This window comes from Sorex fumeus, unplaced genomic scaffold (genome assembly GCF_029834395.1).
Source record: "Sorex fumeus unplaced genomic scaffold, SorFum_2.1 ptg000007l, whole genome shotgun sequence".
Classification (NCBI taxonomy): domain Eukaryota; kingdom Metazoa; phylum Chordata; class Mammalia; order Eulipotyphla; family Soricidae; genus Sorex; species Sorex fumeus.
In genome coordinates this window covers 58,185,412-58,191,965 of record NW_026606064.1, presented here as the reverse complement: position 1 = coordinate 58,191,965, position 6,554 = coordinate 58,185,412, and positions in this window count along the sequence as shown.

Here is a 6,554-nt window from a genome sequence, read left to right as displayed (position 1 = left end):
GCCAGGTGTGACCCAAAAAGAAAAAAAAAAAGAAAAAAAGAAACAGCGTGTACTTCAATCTGATAGTCATTCACTGTCACTGTCACTATCCTTCCATTGTTCATCGATTTGCCCGGGCCCAGTAACATCTCCATTGTGATACTTGTTACTGTGTTTGGCATATTGAATACGTCACAGGGAGCTTGCCAGGCTTTGCTGTGCGGGTGAGATACTTTCAGTAGCTTGCCAGGCTCTCCGAGAGGAGTGGAGGAATCAAACCTGGGTCAACCAGGTTGGCCACGTGCAAGGCAAATGCCCTACTCGCTGTGCTGTCGCTCCAACACTGATAGTCATTAGTTCAACTAAAAAAACACTACAAGAATGGAAAAGTAAATGTACCAAAGTTTCTTTAACCAGTCATCTGTTCTTGGGCACTCAGGTTTCTTCCAGTTTCTGGCTATTGTAAAGAGTGCTGCAATGAACAAACAATTGCTGATGTCACTTCGACTATACCTTTTTGCCTCTCTGGGATATATTCCCAGGAGTGCTATAGCTGGGTCAAATGGCAGATCAAATTCTAATTTTTTGAGAGTTGTCCATACTGTTTTCCAAAAGGGTTGGACCAGCCGGCATTCCCACCAGCAGTGAAGGAGGGTCCCTTTCTTGCCACATCCGCGCCAGCACCGGTTGCTTTTGTTCTTGTGGATGTGGGCCAGTCTCTGTGGTGTGAAATGATCTCATTGTGGTTTTGATCTGCATCTCTCTGATGATTAGTGATGTAGAGCATTTTCTCATGTGCCTTTTTGCCATTCAAATTTCTTCTTTGCGAAAGTTTCTGTTCATTTCCTCACCCCATTTTTTGATGGGGTTGGGTGATTTCTTCTTGTGGAGTTTAACCAGTACCTTGTATATCCTTGATATCAACCCCTTGTCAGATGTGTACTTGGTGAATATCCTTTCCCATTCTGTAGGCTGTCTTTGTAGCTGTTAGAAAAGATGAAGTTATGAAATTTACATACAAGTGGTACTACATGGAAAGTATCATGTTAAGCGAAATGAGTCAGAAAGAGCGGGATAGACACAGAAAGATTGCATTCATCTGGGGAACATAAAGCAACAAAAAGGGAGATTAACACCCAGGAATAGCTGAGATTAGTACCAGGAATTTTGCTCCATGAATGGAAGGCCAGCCACACGCTCTAGGTGAAAAGGAAGCTCAGATAGAGAAGAAAGTACCAAATGAAGGGTGTTGTGAGGACCCTCCCAGGGTGGGAGAAGCATGCTAAAAGTAGTCGATAGACCAAACATGATTGCCACTCAAAGCCTCTCTTGCAAAACACAGTACCCAAAAGAAGAGAGAGAGAACAAGGGGGAATACCCTGACACAGAGGCAGGATGGGACGGGGGGGGGGGGGGGGGGATGAGGGGTGGGAGGGAATGCTGGGACCCGTGGTGATGAATGACGGGCACTGGTGGAGGGATGGGCACTTGATCATTGTATAACTGAAACCCAAGCACAAAATTTGTAAGCCTATAACTGTACCTCATGGTGTTTCACTAATAAAAAAAGAAGAAAAAAAAGAATGGAAAAGTACCTTTCTTTATTTTCTTTTTTCCAGGTTGGGTGGGATGCTCAGGGGTCACTTCTGGCTCTGAACTAAGCATTTATTCCTAGCAGTGATTGGAGGTCCATATGGGATGCTCTGGATTGAACCTGAGTGGCTGTGTGCAAGGTAAACGCACTACCCGCTATACTATTGCTCTTGCCCCAGTACCTTTCCTTCTTATTTTTAGTATCCTTTTTCTGAAGGAACTTTCCGGAAATGTTCTATGCACTTGCAAACATATATATATATATATATATATATATATATATACATATATATATATATTTCTCCTTTCCTTTTTCCTAAGGCAAATAAGAGCCACTCTAGCTAGATATCTTGTTTGCACTTTGCTTCCATCACACCGAGCAGACCCAGTCCTTAGAGTGCAACATCAGAATATGACTTCACACAATTCTTTCACCAGCACTGCTGGACATGGAAGTGGCATCTCATCATTTACTTATTGTAAATAATGCTGCATCACCTTATATACCCCTCGGTTTGCATGTACAACATCTACAGGGCAGATTTCTAGTGGCAAATCTTGGGTTAAAAATTCTCTGTGGGGCTGGCAATAGTAGAGGGGGTTAAGGAATTTTGCTCGCCATGTGGCTGACTTGGTTCCCCAACACCACATACATTCTCCTGAGCACTTCCAGGGTTCACACCTGAGTGCAGGGCCAGGAAGAGCTGCTGAGCACCGCTGGGTGTGACCCCCAACACTCCTCCCCAAATGTGTCCATTTTAGAATTTTTTTAAGTGCATAAAATTTTTTGATAGACTTTTTAGTGGATCAAAATAAGTTTTATTAAAAGACATTTAGAGGTGTGTGTGTGTGTGTGTGTGTGTGTGTGAGAGAGAGAGAGAGGAGAGAGAGAGAGAGAGAGAGAGAGAGAGAGAGAGAGAGAGAGAGAGAGATATTACATGGGTTTCTCTAGAGGGGAAAAAGCATAGAGAATATATGTCCAAGAGAGAACATGCATTTTCGATTTTAATAGACAAATGCTGTTTTCTCCACTGATGCTGTCTGGAAATATTAATGGAATTTTGCTGTCTGGAGACTGAAGCCAGACCCCTCTACCCTTACGCTGCCCCGCTGGCCCCTCATCATAAAGCTCCTACTGCTACGTCTTGTCTTCCTGTTCTCCAATTCCGCCCTTCGAGAAAGATTGCACACTACTCAGGCTGGGAGGCAGCTCAAAGGGTCAGAGAATGTGTATTGTATGCATGAGGCCCCAAGTTCAGTCCTCAGCACCACATACCCCAAGCACTGCTGCATGTACTCCTGGACACCCCATAAGCACTCCCCCTGGGATACTCTGCTGAACCCACCTGAGAAGCACCATATTACAGGGCCAGGACTTTGAACTACCTGGCCTAGTTAGGAGAAAACAGAGGAAGTGGCCCTTGGGCCATCTGAGCATTGTTTGGGAGGCACAAATAAATAAAAACCAAACTCACCCATCTCCTCCCCAAGCCCATTTAATCTTGTCCTATATCTTAACTTTCCTTGGGAATAACTATTGTTGAAAGGGTTGGGTTCAATGAATCTTTACTGAACTGTATTTTAATTTGGATTAGACTAGGAAAAGGTAGAGCTTAGCTTCCTAAGAACATACTTTTAAATATTACTTCCAGATAAAACTGAGCTCTGGGATAGTTATACTGTTCATATGTTTGAGCCACCTGGATCTCTTCCATGACCACATTTTTTTTTTTTTGTGTGTGTAGCAAGATCTGCATTACAACCCAGGAAGTAATCTGATCAAATTCATTACTCTATTTCTGCAAATGCCTGTAGGGTACAGGCCAGTCGCTGCAACTCCTAGGTGGAGATTAAATGTATATTTAATGATAGGAGGTAAAATCTTTTATTATTGTTCTCTTAGTAGTACCCAGTGACTATTCAAAAGCATCTATAATAATGCTACATCCTCACACTTTTGTTTATAGAATGTACTAAAAGAGGCTAGTATTGTTTTGTTATTATGGGTGGGTTTTAAAAAAACTGATAATGGAGAGAAAATTTCATTTAAAAAATAACCTGTTTAGCTCCACATCAAAATCAGCACAAGTAATCTTTATTTCTCTTTTAGTGGTCACATTTGATTTCCTGCAGTAGATAGTGATTTTTCCTAGGGTTAGGCAATGCACTGAAATATTTTCACATTTCAGAGTATGGAAAATGTGATGGACTGCAAAGCAAACATCTGCACACTAAACCCAACTTTACAATCTGCGTGTAAAACTGTGGCTATTGTTTTATTCTGGGGATAACCAAGATTTATCTCCAAGTCGGAGACACAATCAACATTTTTCCTCTAAAAGAAACATTCTCAAAGAGGTGGATGTATTAAATATATATATTGGATTGTGCCACAAGTCTAGGTAAGCCGTTGACCGTCTCACATCAAGGACATCAGTATAAAGTTGAAGCTAAAAACCTCCCTTGCTAAATCCCAGTTCATCCTCACCAGGGCACTTTTTCTCAGGAGCTCTGTAAAAAGTGGAGACTATAAAATATGGCCCTAACAAAGCATGTCAGCAGCTTGAATGGAGCAAACTAGCCCAGATCTGAGAATCCTAATAAATAAATGAAGTTGAGCATTTATTGCCAACAGCCATGTCACTGGGGCCACAGAAAACCAGAGCCGTGCAGCTGGGAGGCGGGAGTGTGGAGCCCGGGAAGGCGATAGAACGCACCCAGGCTGGGTTATTTATGGCGTGCTGATGAAGAGACAACTTTCCATATGAGGAACAGCTTAGCAGAAGAACAGTCAAGCTAAACCAGGACGAGGTCCAGAAAAAAGGGAGAGAAACAAAGGGGGATCTGAATAAAAATGACAGCTAATAAAACAAAACAAATCGAAAACACTGTATCTTTCAAAAATAATTTAGGACCAAAAGGAAAGGGGGAAAAAAGCGATTTTTTTTTTTTTTTTTGCTGGCTTTGAGACAACTTTCCGAGAAGTCAGAGACATTCAGTGAAATGAATATGCTGCACTGGAGAACCACCTTGCCTTGAAGCCTTCCTAGCCTGGAGTCCATTGCTTTAAAGGCTGGGTTTATTCTTAAAAAAGGGAAAGTGGCGATGTGTTTGGACCAAGCCAATTTGCATGTTTCAACAGACATGTATTATGCAGATTCCTTGTCAAGTGCTGTGTGCTGAATGAAGGCAAACTCCCTACCCCCAAAAGGCTTAATCTAGGGTAAGAAGGTAGACAAGTCCACTGTCTAGCTGAGGACACAGGTGAGAGCTGGGATAGCAGCTAGATTTAGGCCAGGAAGGACAAAGGAGAGGAAGACAAGGTTGAAAGTGGAGTTTGGAGCAGAAATGATTTAGTGTTGTTTTCTTTATTGACTGAACAGACACTTTCCAAATCTCCATGCAAGGTAGACCCCGACCTGATTAAAAGGAATACATTTTAATGCAAAAATACAAATGTCTATGGTTTTGAATAATTTTTATTCTCAATTCTGGGATCTGAGGCTAATCAGAGCTGTTACCATCTTTCTGTGGTGTAACATTCTGCCTCTTCTTCTAAGTCTAGCTAAAGACTTAAGTCTCACTCATCATTTACCATGTGGTTCCAGTATGTCAAACATTTAATTTGTGTCTCTTCAGGTCTTTAGAAATATGCCAATGAGGCATGACCATCGCCCTGATTTGACAGATGAGGGATGGAGTTCTAGAGAGGTGAGGGCCAAGGCCATGGGGAGGAAGCACCTTCTTCACCTCACTGCCTCTGGGCTTAGAGTCTCCACTGGTGCCAGTGACAGAGCTACACCTAAGGCAGGTTCCTTAACTGAACCCCATTGGCCTTTTGATTTGAGCTGTTTTCAGAGGTACCTTTGCTAGCCTTTCTTTTTTCCTCCCCAATAGGATTCCTTCTTCCCAACACTCTAATGGAAGAAGAGTTATGAAGGCCCAGAAAAACACATTCCCTCATGTTAAACAGAGGTTGCTCTCTTGGGGTTTTCTAGACGCTGAGAGTTGTGACAGGCTTTCTCTCCTGAATGAACCCAGATACAGGCATCAAACGAGGTCACACTGCATTAAGAGTTTCCTTCACTCTTCAACAAGCGCCTTTACAGGTGTGTGGATCTCTCCTTCCCTTTCCCCCTACTTCCTCCCTACCCAATAGATTTAGAGTCCTTTGGGGAAAGAATTCTGCCAGAGCAATGAATCACGATCATCCACCTCTGTTCTCTGTCCCCTTTCTAACCCTTTAATTCTTTCTCTTGTGATTCTAAGAGTGATTGAACATTGGCCCCAGTACATGTCTCCACAGCCTTGGGCAGCTAAGACTTTCCCTCAAGGGAGGGAAGGGGAATTTCTGCTACGGCCCCTTTACTGACCTGCATGCTCTGGGCTCCCTTCTCTGCCCCTGTCTAGGATTTCAGAAATTCTGCTTTACCTCTGAGGACTAAGCAGACTATGAGTTGGCGTTTTCTGGCCCTTCATAGTAACTATTCATAGTAAGATCGAAAATGAGTTACTATGAAGGGTATTTCTGGCTCTTCATGGTTACTCTTCATCCTTGAGAATGTTGGGAAGAAGGGATCCTACTAGGGAGGCAAAAAAGAAAAGTTTAGCAAAGGTAATTCTGGAAACAGCTTATGGACTGTTACATAGTTTGACTTCAAGTTTCATGGTATGACTTTATGCTATATTCTTCGTGTATCTCATTTTTTAATATCTTCAAGAATAACCTTTCAGAAACAAACTGGCACTACACCAAAGTGCTGTAAGCTTTTTCATTACTAATTTTATTACTAATTCTAAAAAAATTCAGTAGCGGAGTCTAAAAGTTTGTGATATTGGGTAGGTCATGATTGGTGGACAAACCATGGGGACATCTGTCAGTGAGTTCCATCCCTGTCCTCTTAGTTGTAAATTTATAAACCTGTTTGCAAGAAGTGAAGGATTGAGACATCCCTTTTTGTATGATGAGTCAAACTGTGACC